Source organism: Pogoniulus pusillus, chromosome 3 (assembly GCF_015220805.1).
Source record: "Pogoniulus pusillus isolate bPogPus1 chromosome 3, bPogPus1.pri, whole genome shotgun sequence".
Classification (NCBI taxonomy): Eukaryota; Metazoa; Chordata; class Aves; order Piciformes; family Lybiidae; genus Pogoniulus; species Pogoniulus pusillus.
Window position 1 is genome coordinate 13,280,162 of NC_087266.1, and position 16,576 is coordinate 13,296,737.

Genomic DNA, 16,576 nt, shown 5'->3' on the forward strand with positions numbered 1-16,576 from the left:
TTCATTAATTCATGTCGAGTGTGGCTTTGTTTGTCAAAGCAGTGCAGTATTTTGTGTACAGATTTTATTTTCTCAATAGCAGCAGAGAAACCTGACAAAGGAAGAGAATGTTCTTGTTAGAGGTGGGGAACCTTTTCCAATGTTGTGCACTATATATTTTTTTTATTTTATTATGTGGATTCCTATATTTGCTCTAAAGAGTTGAATTCAGTATTTGAAAAATGACCCATTAAAAAAAGAAGAAAAAAAAGCCTTGTTTTTTCCTCTCCTTTTCTGTTTGGTTTTGAATTTTATATTTTAAAATGAATACTTCAACATTAAATCTTCCTACCCAAAATCTCACATATTCTGAGATGTTTGCATATAAAGTACCTCCATAAGTAGACAAAGGGCAAATGAAAGATTTCACATCTTACTCAATGATGTGAAAGCATCTTTATTTTAAATTTTTTTGTTAAGTTTCATTAATAAATACCCAGAAAATTATTATTTAAATGTAAATTAAAAAGCTAAGGAAAAGAAAATATAACAGTTAGGTCTTCAAATAACAGCTCTTGGTTCCAGATTTGCTTGTCATATGCAATAGAACTAAATTGGTATTTTATTTAAAATTTTAGATTTAGGTAGCAAGAAGTACTCTTAAGTGTGTGTGATTATACATATGTGAAAATATACTCTTTATTTTTGCTTACAATGGCAGGCTCATGAATGACACAGGAATGAGCTGCCATATCCATAATTCAGAAGCAGAATAAAATTGTGCTTGTAAAAGCCATTTTCAGAATAACTCTATTCAAGCCTTGCGTTTTACAGTCAATGCACACCTACAACCTGTACTTCATCAGACTGCAGACTCTTTATACTGGTTTACAGATTGAATGGAAGATGACCTAAACCAGAAGGACCAGACACTGTTCCACATATATCTTTTCTATTGAAGCCCAATGTATTTAGGCAGACAAGCTGAATTTCAGAATCATGGCCATGGGCCTGACATTTTTTCAAAAGTCCAGTTCAGTGGGCCCGATTAATCTAGCATAGTGTTGGCCACTGAACATTATTTGTACGGCTTCAGAATGCCTCTTATTTCTTCAAAGACCTTCATAAATCACTCTTTAAACTATATTTTCCCAGACTTTGAACTGGAAGATGTTTCCGTATCTTGAAAACATTTTGTGTCACAGGAAAGGATTTGAGCATTCCTTTCTTATTTTGCTTTGTTGACTAAAAAAGTAACCATAACATCTCTCAAACAGTAGTACTAAAGCTTTGAAGTCTTTTATTAGATCAGCTCCTTTTATAAAAGTGAGAGCATGAAGTTTCTCATCCTCAGAAATATCTTTTTCTTTGTTATATAATAATCAACTTTTTTCAGTTCTTCCATAATGTATCAGTGGTTCTTTTTAGTTACTGTGAGTTTTCAAACTGCAGTGTAGTCTGCCTTTCAAAATGTTCCCTTTATGTAGCACACACGTTACTTGACTTTAAGAATAGCAAAAATGATCAGGCAACTTACACTAAAAACATAAAATTGTCAGACTTAAAACATTTAACAAAACCTAATAAATATTTCTGGGAGTTGAGCAGTAGAGAATCCTATAATACACATATATTTAGGAATTCTTTTTTTTTTTTCTTTCCTTATGAAGTGCTGCGAGTTCTGGAATTAACTTAAATTTGTTACAGTAATTTAGAGAAGCAATTAAGGAAATCTGTGTAAAAATGTATATACACTTCACAGAAAGTCTCCTAACAATATTAACCTCCTTCTTTTTCTTCCATTGCAAACTGCACAGCAAAGCCCAACTCCACTGATTTCAGCTAAGGAAGGTAGAAGCTGTAAAGGTAGTTTGAAGAATTTTGAAAAAGGCTGCCAGTTTTGTGATTCACAACTGTTCACCTGAGATTTTCTTTCAGCTTTGCAGCTATATACACATGAATTAAATGAATACTACCAATTGTTCAATAATAGTATTTTCTCTTTGAAAGCTTTAATTAAACCTCATCCCATACTCTAGCCAGAATATTTACATATTAATCATTGCAAATGATGATAAAACAACAACATAGGTAGCATTTGAGGGCAGTTTCTTCTTTGTCTTTAAGTTTAGAATAGAATAGAATCAACCAGGTTGGAAGAAACCCCCAAGATCATCCAGTCCAACCTAGCACCCAGCCCTGTCCAATCAACTAGACCATGGCACTAAGTGCCTCATCCAGTCTTTTCTTGAATAGAATCATAGAATCATAGAATCAACCAGGTTGGAAGAGACCTCCAAGATCATCCAGTCCAACCTATCACCCAGCCCTATCCAATCAACTAGACCATGGCACTAAGTGCCTCATACAGTCTTTTCTTGAAGACCCCCAGGGACGGTGCCTCCACCACCTCCCCGGGCAGCCCATTCCAATGCCAAATCACTCTCTGTGTGAATATTTTTTTTGCCATTTAAAGTAGTGTTTATGTATCTGCTAGGCAATTACAGCCATCCTCAACTGAGAATCCATATCAAACACTTAACTTATTGCTTCTAAACAGTTTCTGTTATTTCTCTCCCCTTAAACCTGAGACAGCACTGCAAGGTGGAAAAAACAACAGGCAGATGACACTTCCCCTTTTTCTTTATTTTCTTCCTTCAGTAAGCTATTTGCATTGGCTGTTCTGATTGCAACTAACCTGCTAGGACTCCACGAGCACTTAACGCAGGGGTCCTCCAGCTTTTTAAACAGGGCGCCTGTTCACTGTCCCTCAGACACTGTTGGGGGCCAGACTATAGTTTGGTTCTAGCCCAGCAGTGTCAGGGGCCAGACTATAGTTTGGTTCCAGCCCAGCAGTGTCATGTACCAGACTGTAGTTTGGTTCCAGCCCAGTAGTGTCGGGGGCTGGACTATAGTTTGGTTCCAGCCCAGCAGTGTCGGGGACTGGACTATAGTTTGGTTCCAGCCCAGCAGTGTCGGGGACTAGACTATAGTTTGGTTCCAGCCCAGTAGTGTCGGGGGCCGGACTATAGTTTGGTTCCAGCCCAGCAGTGTCAAGTACCAGACTATAGTTTGGTTCCAGCCCAGCAGTGTCGGGGACTGGACTATAGTTTGGTTCCAGCCCAGCAGTGTCGGGGACTGGACTATAGTTTGGTTCCAGCCCAGTAGTGTCGGGGGCCGGACTATAGTTTGGTTCTAGCCCAGTCCTGTCAGATGCTTGGGGGCTGCGGAGGCTGGCAAGCAGATTAAGTGGTAGGAAGTGTCTGCTTGGTTTCCCCCCAACCCCCGGTGAGGGGATTCTGTAAATACTGGTGCGCTGAACTGAGGACCCTGGGGGGCCATATCTGGCCCGCAGGCTGTAGTTTGAGGGCTCTTGATGTCTTAACTTTTCTGAAAAACAAAGATACTCAACTTTTCATATACTAAGAAGTGATGAAATGCGTGCTCAAGAATATTATTGAGTGCTATGTTGGAAAGTAGGCAACACCATTCAGTCTGATCTTCTCTTAAATATGGAAGGTGGTAGTGCTTCAGAAACGGTACAAATGAAAGTACTGGTGAGTAGAATACATATAATATTAAAAATGGGACTGTTGATGCATCAAGCTCCTTCCCTCATTTTCTCACACTTTTTTTTTTTTTTAATTATCAGTCTCAGATGGCAAATAAACTCTTTGAGTCTTTTAAATGACATGTTGATAAGTGTCTTTTCAGAGACCGCTTTAGGTGCTCTGAATGATGCCTTATATCTTCACAGATATAAGCTTAATGTGATTGCTTACTTTGTGTCCTGTACATTGAAAGACTCTGAATCTCAGAAGTAAAGTACTATGTAATAGATTAGCTCCAGTGATAACTACCCCTTTTATTGTACAGTGGAGTAAACAGTCATTAATTTAAAACATGTAAATTGGAAATCTGAGAACCATATCACTAGTCGTAGTGGGACATATTCCTACAGAACATGATTACTTCCATAACTCTTGAATATATAAGAATTACTGTGAAGTGGAGCAGGCAGACATTCCCAATAAGGCATCATCAGCTGCCTCATTAAGGGAAGAAAGAGAATCTGTGGTTATGAGAAGAATCTATAAGTCATCTCATTTTTAAATTAAAACCAGAGATAGTTTGGGGATAATGAGAATAAAGGATTGAAAGCTTATTACTCCTTATGAAAAAATAGCACACTCAGCAGATGTTTGAAATTGTTGAAATATTATGACAAACCTCTGTGTAGCTTATAAAACAGTTGCAATTGGCCTCTGAAAAGTTGAAGTGCTTTTAATTGAAAGTATTGTTTAAGCAAGAGGAAAAAACCTACAAAAAATGAAATCTGTTTCAGTATGCAACAGAACAATACATGCAGTTAAAATAAGTATTCTTTTTTAAAGTGATAGTATTCCATTGTGCAGTTCAGATTTATTTCAGTGCTTATGCTTTGGTTATCTGTAGCTGCTCCTGATTGTTTACCACATTAGATACTGACTGAACAGAGATTGTTCTGCCCCTCTACTCGTCCCTACTAAGACCACACTTGGAATACTGTGTGCAGTTTTGGGCTGCCCAGTTCAAGAGAGACAGGGACCTGCTGGATAGAGTCCAGAAGAGAGCCGTGAGGATGACTGGGGGACTTGATCATCTACCCTATGGAGAGAGACTGAGAGATCTGGGGCTGTTTAGTCTGGAGAAGAGAAGACTGTCTATTAATATCTGAGGGGTGGGTGTTAAGTGGATGAGGACAATCTCTTTTGAGTGGTCCGCAGCAATAAGAGAAGGAGCAATGGCTTAATATGAGGAGAAATTTCTTTACTGTCAGTGACAGACAGGCTGCCCAGAGAAGTTGTGGAGTCTCCTCTCTGGGGACTTGCAAAACCCACTTGGTTGTGGTCCTGTGCGGACTACCCTACATGATCCTGCTTTGGAACAGAGTTGGACTCAATGATCTCTGGAGGTCCATTCCTACATCTAACATTCTGTGATTCTGTGAATTGAGCACAATTTCAAAATTTCCATTCTTAAACCAAGTCTTCAGAGCAGCTGACCACTGTAGGGGCTCCAAACTTCCCTCTGGAGACCTTCAGGGTCTGCTGTATGTTTGAACTGTGGGATCCTACTTTAGGAACTCAGGATTGTGTGACGAGGAGAAACAGCTCACTTTTCAATACTAGGCTCTCTAACTCAGGAAGCCTGTGTTAAGACCTTTGTGCTAGTAAGTCAAAACAAATCAAACACAGTTATATAGCCAATGCACTATGTAGAGAAAGTAATTTTTGTTAAGTTTTACTGCAGATTCTGAATATCCTGAAAAAAAAAAAAAAAAACAAAGTAATTTGATTAGACATAGCTCATATTAGGTAAGCTCATTGCCCAGTCAGTTTTCTTGGTATAAAACTACACCTTGGATTTGCACTCTGAAGGCTGTAGCATTATTCTTGGATGAGCTAGCTGTGATTCTTATTCTGTTATTCCGCTTACACCAGTCTAATTCCATATCCTTTAGTACTCAGTGGATTGCATTCATTTAAAATCAGTACTTGGTAAGGGCTAGAATATAACATAGCTTGTGGGTCTCATTATCAGAGTTTGCAGGATGAACAGTCCCCTGCTAACTCCTTACCTTTCCAGGCCCAGATCTTCAATGGGGGCTGTCCTAGAGATCTGTCCATCCCAGCTCATTGTTAAGGCCTGAGCAATTCCTGCCCTGAAGCTTTACCCTTTCAAATTTACTGCCAGGGTTAGATTTTTTTTTTGTCCTCAGGCTCTGTTCTTTCAGACTGATCATCAGGGTTTGAAAGAGTGTTGCCTCTGGGTTGTTTCTTTTCAGTTTCAATTTCTGAGTTGGAGCTCTTGCTGCCCTCAGATTTTCACCTTTTAGATTCAGTATAAAGACCCACTGGCTTTAAAAGACTTCCATTTTAGGAATTTCTTCCATCCTGCTTCAGTTAAGAGTTACATTTCTCTCATTGATGATGTCTCTGTTCTTACATTCATCAATATTCACTGAGTTGGTTTGTTCAAGATTTTTTTGTTTCCTCATCTGCACTCATTCTGTGTTGGAACATTGTAAGAATCATCACAGACTGTTTAGTAGTTTATTGAAATCGCTTGCAAGCTGCTACTGTGTTTGAAGAAGTTCAAGTGCTTTCTCCTAACAGTTTAGAATGCTGCATCCAGCTTTGCAGCATTTGTCCCATCTCTTTATGCAGTGGTACCTTCTAGTCCTTACTGGAGTCTCCAGTTCAGGTCTTCATAACTGAACTTTCCATCATGGTATTACATTTAAAGATGCCTCTGAATTGCCAATTCTTGATAGCATGTGTCCAAATGTGTGGGATGTTGCTTTTATAATTTACATACATTTTCACATAGTGTATCTTGAGTACTGCCTTCAGTTCTGAGCTCCTCAGTTTAAGAGGGACAGGGATCTGCTGGAGAAGGTCTAGCGGAGGGATACGAGCATGATAGGGGACTGGAACACTGCCTGATGAGGAGAGGCTGAGGGACCTGGGGCTGTTTAGTCTGTCGAGAAGAAGGCTGAGAGGACATTTAATAAATGTTTATAAATATCTGAGGTCTGGGGATCAGGAGGTGAGGGACAGGCTCTGCTTACTTGCTCCCTGGGATAGGACAAGGAACAGTGGATGTAAGATGCAGCACAGGAGGTTCCACCTCAACACAAGGAGGAACTTCTTTACTGTAAGGCTCCCTGAGCACTGGCACAGGCTCCCCAGAGAGGTTGTGGAGTCTCCTTCTCTGGAGACTTTCAAGGCCTGTCTGGATGTGTTCCTGTGTGACCTGAACTAGACTGTATGGTCCTGCTCTGGCAGGGAGGTTGGACTTGATCTCTGCGTCCCTTCCAACTCCTGACATCCTGTGAACCTGTGTGCTGGTTTGAGGCTAATTGGAATATTTTAATGAGAGAAATTAGATCATTGGTTGTAAAAAGAAAATAATGATGAAGTCTGTATCATTCATTGGTATGCTGAGAGGGGTAAAAAGCCAAAATGTCTACAATTTGTCTCACTGTGGTCTGTGATGCTGGATCTGTTTGCTTCCTCTAGCAAATTTCCACTAACCCTGGCTAACAGAAAATAACATCAGCTTCGCTGGTTGTTTTGTTTGTCTGTCTGGCAAAGAAGAGGGAGAAAGAGAGCTTCTGGGCAGTTTTCTTTGTCTGGGAGAGAGTTTGGATTTCTGTATTGGTTTTTATATATATAATTGTACATACTTGTAAATACATTATATGTGTGTTTATAAATGTTGCTTTGCTGTAAATATAGCTTCATCTTACTTCCAGACCATCTGAGCTCGTTTGAACTAAGTTTCAATAGTGTGTAGAAATTCTGTGTGTAGATTAGTGCGTAGAAATAGTTGTAGAAATACTGACTTACCATTTGCATATCTTTGTTTCTGTAAGCTGAGCTTCAGTACCTGGAAGAATTGCTGGGGGCCAGGAAAGAAGAATCAGGATGCATAGCACCTTCCAGAGCGTGAGTTGGTTATTCAAGATGGATACTTCCATATTGCGTGTGCCAAACGCATAAGACTTTATGGACTGTTTATCCTAAGGTGTTTTAACACCAGGGGTAGCATTCTGTGGGAGATGAGCTTTAGAGTGTAGTTTGCAGTCTCCACAATGTATTTCTTTCCATCTCTCTCCACACCTGTTTGATTCTAGCAACAACCCAAACTCTTTAAACCTGATACTATATTCACATCTACTCAACAGCAGCAGAAAGATTGTTTCTTATGGGTTTAAGACCACTCCCAACAGCTCTGAGGTGCATTAATGATTAATTGTAATCTGTTGTTTTGATTTCATCCTTTTCAGTCTCTTTGTCTTACTTCCACTGAGGTAAGAATGAGACAGACAATCTTATAACTTTCTACTCTACTAAAAAAAAATAAATCTAGCCTTATATTTAAAAATGTTATGGTAGGTGCTTTAGAAAGGCCATGACATGTGGGTGTTTAAGAACCTAAGACTTTTGACAAATCAGTAGTTAGCAGACTGTAAGTTTCCATGGTAATGTGATTGGGATTACCCATTAAAAGCTCAGTGTCATGGCATTTTCATTAAGGTAAGCTGCTGCATCATTTATTCTGTGAAACAGGACAAGGAAAGGAAAGGCACGTGGAAAGGAACACTGAGTTGCAGAGATGCAGTTATTTATTACTTTATGGTAATCTGTAAAAGTCTCTCTTCTCTTGAAAATGGGTTTGGACTCTTAATCATATACAGCTAGATTTAAATATATCTGTAAATGTATATATATATGTATATGTTAATATGTCTGGTTTAGGTTGATTTTCAACATAAGTGAATGGTGCCAGGTAAATTAATTAGTTTGATGGCATATATTTAGCTTGTGATGTGATTTCACTTCTTGGGTATGCAAAAAAAATCTACAGTCATATTTCCAAAAAGAGGCTCTCTGATAAATCTCGTGCAACAAAGTTGTATGAATCACTTCTAAATGAAGACTTTTCTTTTGAGCAATTATTAATTCCCTTTAAAAGAACAGCTAGTGTGCATTCAGCAGAATATTGTCACTGGCAAATGAAAAGATAAATGTGAAAAGATTGTGTTGATTTATCTCATAGGTAAGCTCATTTTGTGAAAGATGTTTGAAAAAGGAGTGCATCTGAAAGGCTAATGGGCATTTGAAAGTTTGACTTTGTCATCTTCTGGATGCAGGATTTGAAAACTCAATTTTTTTTTTTTTTTTTCTTTTTCCACATTAGGATTTTTTTTATGCTTATGCAGAATAGGTTCTGTTTTTTCCAGGTCACTCTGTTATTATTTCCTTCATCAAAATCTCAGACCATTGTGCTTACTTACAGTATTTTCTGTTTCTCAGAGAGTTCTGTCCTAATGAATTCTATTCTTTTCATACAACCTTTTGAATTAAAACTCCTCTCAACTGATTTCTATTTTATATCCAGTTCATGTTAATAAAAGGTGCTTGTTTGAAATCATGTTTTGAGTTTGTGGTAAAATCTGAGCATCTAGTATGGGTTATTGGTGAACTTCTGTTTGTCTACTTGTCCTGGCTTGAGTTAGAGCAGAGCTAATTCTGTTCAGTGATTTTCTTTTTCAGTTCTGCTGCTTCTAAGTAACTGCACTTTCTGAAATTAATGGCATGATTTCTTAGTCAGTGTCTGCTTCTAGCAGTGAAAACACTCAGTGTTTCTAGTTAGTACCAAGGACTGGTATGCAGGTCAAGGTCACTGCTAAATCTTATGTACTACATTGAGTATGCAGAGTAAAATGTTACAACTGCAGGGAGAAGCAGACAAGACAAGTGACCCAAAACCGACCAACAAGTTATTCCACTCCTTATGCATCATATTCAGTGTAAAAGTGAGGGTTGATGAGGGTCAAGCTTTTTTCTTCAATGTCCAGCATCCAAGAACAACTCTGCCTGTTCTACCTTGGATCCCGATCTCTGAGTTCCTAAATCCAATTCCTATTTGTTGCTGAGTTCGTTCTGGGACTTCTGCCACAGCATCAGTGGTGATGGTCAACTAGTTGCCATCGGGAGGGCGGCTTCGATATTGGTTTTGTATGTATCTTTATTTTATTGTCATTACTTCCATTAAAGTAGCTTCTTCTGCAATTTGTATGCCTTTCTCTCTTACTCCCTTTCAGTTCCCTTTGGGAAGGAAGAGGCATTGACATTGTCTGTCATCTGTTTAGTGGCTGTCCCGGTCCTAACCCTTGACACTATCGCAGAATGGACCAAGCTACTCAGATGTAAAATACTGTTATTTGCGCACAAGATCAGGTTTAGACATACAGTGTTAGGATACCAGATTGTTTCAAAGATTATTTTAAACTATTGGCTCAAGATAAGTACTTCTTTTTGTTACAGTCTCATTTTATGGGCAAGTCTTATTTGATGAAAACCAGCAAAGTCCTAATGATGACATTAGATATTTTTGCTGGCATTTAATGAGCAAAATTCTTCACATCTGTATTTAATGAAGAAGAAAGAGCAGCTAAGAAAAGACACTAGAAGAATGAAGTTTATAGTATACATAATTTATAATAAACACAGTTGTTCATTGGAATAGGTTGATCAGGGAGGTGGACAGAGCTGACCCATCAGGCAGATCATTTACAACAGTTGTTGCACATCATTGTGCGTGCAGGAGTCCAGTGCTGGCAGTGGGCTTTCCCTGGATTCAATATACATACCTGGGCAAACCACCTGAGCAAAGATGATGTTTGTTTTTGTTGATTAACATGAACACAGGAGACAAAGATTTTGCCTCTCACAGGGGATTTGCCTTTTTCTCCCAGTTTTCCTTCCCTTTGCACGGAGAGGGGAGAGTGGAGGGGAAAAGTGAGCAGCTGTGGGGCCTCAGCTGCTGACTGAGGCTAAGCCATGACAACATCTCAGGGAAATATTTGTGAACAAGAGTCATGCACCAACCCAAACCTAAGAATGATATTCTGTGTTTGGTTGGGCAGCACAAAACCAATAGATTTAATTGTTCCAATGGGCATGAATAATGAGAGTTAAATTGAAATAGAAGCTATAAAGCAGGTAATTTGAAGATCATTAACCTGTAATAGACAGAAAGGTCTTGAAGGAGACACTACATACTAGTTTCTAACAGAACTGTAAATGACTGGTACAATAAAATCATAATTTTACTTTTGTCTAATACTTCAGAAATAATAGCACTGGGAGCAACAATATGGACTATATTTAAGACACAGTACAAAGGGACATCTTTTTCCTTAGCTGACATTCAGATCATAATTCATAATTTGAAGCAGATAGCACAGATTCTTCTTATTACAATGCTATGGGTAATTCAAAATAATTAACTGATGTCAAATATTAATAGGAATAATGACTTAAACCACCATTACTGCATTTGAATGTATTCTAATTAGTAAAAGTTTAACTGATAATATCAGTCTCTTAAAACCAATGGCTGATTCAGGCTTGAGTAAGTAAATAATGGATTTGTAGGACTGCAAGGAGTATTAAAATCTTTTACTAGCTCAAGCTAAAGCTTATCCACTCTGTCCACATTGTTGCAGCTCACGCTGTGTCTAGACTATTGCATAAACCAACAGATGTGGTTAGTGCAGAGATGCTGGATGCTGGAGTGAGACCTGTCAGTATAGTACTGAGTCAGGCAGTAAAAAATGGAAAAGTGGTCTTAAGCCATCTCAATACCATTCCTCCCATGCTACGCCAAGACCTCAACTCCTGAGAGAGATAAAGCAGTTTACTTTTGGATGTTGCCTCTTTCCATTAATCAAAGAAACTTGAGGAACGAAGTTAGACTGGAAGCTTTTAGATGTATAAAACTGGGTAGGATTATTCCAGTTCCTCATGGCAGAGTGGTTGGAACTAGATGACTCAAACCATTTTATGATTCTATAAATCTCACTCACACATTGATCCAGAAGAGACACATGGCATCTCTAGCTTCAATAATTCCTTGAAATGAGAAAAAAAATTGTCAGTTGCAGGAAAATTTATGGTGGGCCCTCAGACAATGTTATGATAGAGTACTTTCTGATCCTTTCTAGTTACGCTCTCCTTCTCTGCATTGCAACTTCATGTGGAACATGAAGGATATGGTCATGGCTACCTTTCCACCGTGAGCTGTTTGAAGGAGCAAGTAAAGTCTTTGCTTCTCTATAATAAGGCCAAGGAATTGCTTGGTCATCTGCTGCTGCTGTGTCCATATCAGATCTTTGAAGGGGCTTTTGTTACACTCAAAAAAATAGGAAGTGTCATGCTTGGCCAGTTCACATAGGTGTGGGACACAGAAAATAGTTATTCCAGGGGTGGGATGATGAAGGAAGTTATTCGGATAACAAAATTCTGTTGTAGTAAGGTAACAATTTGTGTGTTGCTCCTAGGCAATTTGTGTTCCTTGGTTATGATTATGGCATGAATGTGACTGACTGCTCAGCCAGAGACGTGGCATATCCAAAGCAGTACAGCTATAGCTGGATATTCTGTCTCTGCCTCAGAAAGATGTAAACTTTACTTTTTTTTCTTTCCAGGAATATCATAGGATTTTACTTCATTCTTCTCAAATAGCTCAGGTTTTACACTGTTGTGAGTAATAATAGAACATAACCTATTGCAGTCAGAAACCGGATCATAGGTTCATTTCTGCACCATCTCTAGGCCAAGAAAGATATTTTATTTTTCACAGAAACAACCTTTGTGAATGGGTACTGGAACAGTGTTGACTTCTTTAGAAAAGAGTGCCAGACATGAAAGTAGATTTTGCTTACATCTGGCACAAACACTGAGATTTGGGAGTGAACTTCTGCGTAATAAGTAGGCAATACAAAATTTCTACACAGTTTTTTCCCAATGCCATATAAGAATATAGCTGTCATTCTCAGGTTGAGCACAACATAACCCACATGCATTACCTTTCTAAATGTTACTTGTGATGATAAAGGAATAGAAAATTGAGAGAAAGACAAGTCCAGAATTAAAAGGCCATTTAATTCTGGCCCTTTATTGCATAAGATCAGAATAAAGCTCAAGTAATAACCACGTGGACTCAAAACTGGTTGATCTGCTTTGTTTGGAGGCAGCACTGATTTCTCCCATTAGCACTTCTGTTCTAATACTTGTAAGAAAGAGGTAAACTGCATATTGTCTCTTTACAAAGACCAAACATATTCCTTGATATGTGAAAATTTCACATTTCTATTATATGGTAATATAATCTCAAGGCAAAAAAAAAATCTAATTAAATAAGACATTTACATTGTGGATGTTCTTATCTAATCCAGTCACCCTAGATCTCCATTGTATGTATTTCTAGAGTATCATCAATCTCCCTTTATCATAGATATTGAAATCAAATTAGACTGATGTGTTCTGGAAGTGACTGCTTTGTCTATTCTCTATAAAGAGAGCCTAGGGTGACTTGCATAGATAGAGATGAATAAGGTTAGGTGTCTGCAGTTAGGTGAGATTATTTGTGTGAAGTGCTTGCTAAAAGTTTTAGATGCAAACACTTATTGGTGTAAATTAGAATAACTCAGTTGACCAGAATAAAGCAAAGCTGTTGGTTATACAAACTGAGAAGCACAGAAAGCGAAGGTTTGTCAACAAAAAGACAGAAATGTTCACAATCCTGAGATGACTATGGACAGATAAACTCGAAGAAATTAGTGTCATGCTACCTGTTCACCATGCAGTCTTTTTAAACAGAAATTTGAATGATTACAAAGTATGAATATTAAGATTGTGCATGAACTGGTAGTGAGCTAAACTCCTGACTAGGCTGTTCCCTTTTAGATCTCAGCATGAAACTTTGGTTGGAGAGGCAAGGATTTCTATTGTTTCTTTTGTAATCCAAGGCTATCTTGAACTGATTCTCTTACTTCTCTGCTGAATGTACACTGTCGTCCTTAGAAGGCAGACTTGCAACATGCTGCATATTGAATACCCCAGACATCTTTCTCTCCCTTGTAAAGTGTCTTTAATTTCCTACCTCTGCTACGCCTTCATCTACAATATACATTCTTCTTGTCTTTCACTTTCTTCTCCCATTGCAGTTTACACTGTAAGGCCTCTAGGAGAAGAATTTTGCTTCACGTTACTCTCATCCCACTGTGATTTGTTCTTTGAGATGATGGCCCCTATAAAATCAAAATCTGTGTTATGCTAGGAAAAGAAGTAATGTTTATCCTCTGAAAATCTTGAGGATTAAAGAAACCATTTGAGTGCGACCTAAAATGACCACAAAAGATATGAAGAAAAATGAAACAGAGATTGAGAGACCAGAATTTTGATACAATTTATTTTTTATTCAACTTCAATGCAAAATGTTTTAGCTAAATCTTTCAGTATGTGTGAGTTTTGAAACAAGAGCCATACCAAATGCAGGAACCATAGTATCAACAAAATCCTCATATGCTTCGAGAGATTGTTGTAAAATTCATTTTTCAAAGCAATTTATTTACTTCTCTCAAATTTTGTTTTCATAATTGTTAAATATTTTTTGACAAATACAGAAATGACATTTTCTATACCCATAGTAATATTTGACTGTAGTAACATTATCTGTATATTGATATTAATGTTTGATTGGCATAACGACATTTTAGTAAACCATCCTGCCTGCCTAACTATGAAGTCTCACCTAAAAATTGCCTTTCTACATTGATCTTGATGGTCTCTTATCTGTGAAAGTGACAGAACTGTTACTTTCCCCCTCTTATTCTAGTCAAACTTTATCTTTATGAAAAACACTTCTATATTATTCTACCCCAAATTTAGCATCATAGGCAACTTACTGTTCAAAAATACGATTCTTGGTAATGTCATGCTGAAATACAAACACCCCAAAACTATCTACTTTGAGTAGATATCCCCTCAGGTATTTAAAGTTAACTTCTGACAGTTCTAGGTTATGAATAATGCACATTCTGAACAGCATCTCCAGTAACACATCAATAAGCTGAAGGGATTTAAGTTTCCCCTGAACTTTCTTGAAAATCCCTCCTTCTTTATGGCAATTGAGCGATCTCTGAAAAAAATATATGTATATAGTCACATATTTTTGTTACTTGCATGTATGCATATATATTTCTAGTAGAAAAATGGAAGTTTTGGTTGTCTTTACCAGATGGTGCAGCCTTGAGGAAAGATATTTCTACAACATGCTTGAGTTAGTGTTCATGGTTAAGAATGTTAATATGCATTCTTTTCAGATTAGGAAAAGAATTCAAGATTTAATTATCCATCTCCTGTGATACAAATTTTCAGCCAATGATCAGCAACTTTTCACTAACTACTAATACAACTGGAAATCACTGCTGAGCTTCCTCTGTGCAGTTTGCCTCTGATTAAGAGGTAGAGGATGTGTCTATAGCAGCATTTTCATTCAAATCAAGAGCGCATTTTTTAACTGAATCTCCTTAACATACTCCGTGAATCTTCTTTGGTTCATGCCCTAGAGCAGGCTTGGAAAACATGAGCTGAGTTCCTCTTGCATGAACTAAACTTGTTCTTTAAGAGCACACCTAATGCAGGGTAACTGTTGGTAGGCATTCATGAATATGGATTTTCTCTCATGTGTAACCTAATTTATGTAAGGCTTTTAAAATTTCTACCAGACAATGACTGGGGATTTGTGATTTGTTATGCAGAGAGCAGTACAAAACCAGTGCAAGGACTACTAAATTTTGTTGATGCTACCTACTGTTCACCTACGTTTTCAGAACCAATGCATTTTGTCTTCACTAAGAACAGAAAAAGCTCCAGGAATTACTTAAAATAAACATCTTCTTGGGCAGTTATATTAACCCACTGGCGATGGTGTTTTCCCTAAGGCCTTTACCCTTCCTCATATGTTTATGCTTTTCTCCAGTATGCATGTAATCTCACTTATTAATGTCTTGAGAGCATGTCACTTCGTTCAAGAGTAACACAATATGTCACTTTGTCAAATCCTTTACAGTTTTTTACATGTAAAAGAATCACAGAAGTCATGCTGTGAATTCAGTGATACAATGAATTTCCTGGAAGCCCTACCAAGAGCAGTGGTGTTTGAAATTCTAATTTCATGGGAAAATGTGACATTTTGATAAGAGATGCAGTTCTTTACCAAAAGCAAGAACAGTTTTTTTCCACAATGTCTTTATAGACATACGGACATTCCAATTTGTTTTGCATTTGGATAAAGTCAAGTGTCTGGTTTAGTATCAGAGCATATGCTGGTATTTATAGAATCAATATATTATTGTATACATAAAACGACCAAAAAGTCATGATGACATAGATTTATATTAATTCATTTACCCCCAAACAATACTTACCCCGACGAAAATTTTTAGCCAGCATGGGTTTAGGAAGGGCAGATCCTGCCTTTCTAACCTGATCTCCTATGATCAGGTGACCCACTTGGTGGATGTGGGGAGGCCTGTGGATGTGGTCTATCTGGACTTCAGCAAGGCCTTTGACACTGTCCCCCACAGCAAACTGCTGGCTAAGCTGTCAGCCCTTGGCTTGGATGGCAACACTCTGTGCTGGGTTAGGAACTGGCTGGAGGGCCGGACCCAGAGAGTGGTGGTGAATGGTGCCACATCCAGCTGGCGGCTGTCACTAGTGGTGTCCCTCAGGGATCTGTGTTGGGCCCCATCCTCTTTAACATCTTCATAGATGATCTGGATGAGGGCATCGAGTCAGTCATCAGCAAGTTTGCAGATGACACCAAGCTGGGGGCAGATGTGGCTGGGTTGAAGGGCAGAAGGGCTCTGCAGCGGGACCTTCACCACCTGGACAGATGGGCAGAGTCCAATGGGATGGCATTCAATAGCTCCAAGTGCAGGGTGCTGCACTTTGGCCACAACAACCCCATGCAGAAATACAGGCTGGGGTCGGAGTGGCTGGAGAGCAGCCAGACAGAGAGGGATCTGGGGGTGCTGACTGATACCCGCCTGAATATGAGCCAGCAGTGTGCCCAGGTGGCCAAGAGAGCCAGTGGCATCCTGGCCTGCATCAGGAATGGTGTGGTGAGCAGGAGCAGGGAGGTCATTCTGCCCCTGTACTCTGCACTGGTTAGACTACACCTTGAGTACTGTGTT

General features: G+C 38.6%; 1 protein-coding gene across 8 annotated transcripts in view; it reads left to right on the forward strand.

Moving 5' to 3' along the window:
- CNTN5 (contactin 5) overlaps window positions 1–16,576 on the forward strand; it is a 736,829-nt gene that overhangs the window by 24,797 nt on the left and 695,456 nt on the right. For 6 of the 8 annotated variants that reach the window (XM_064170433.1, XM_064170430.1, XM_064170397.1 and 3 more), the window contains one exon: window positions 7,400–7,472. The exons of the other annotated variants lie outside the window; for them this stretch is intronic. The gene's annotated coding sequence lies outside the window, so the exon portion shown is untranslated. The remainder of the gene's footprint in view (window positions 1–7,399; window positions 7,473–16,576) is intronic. 8 annotated transcript variants of the gene reach the window in all.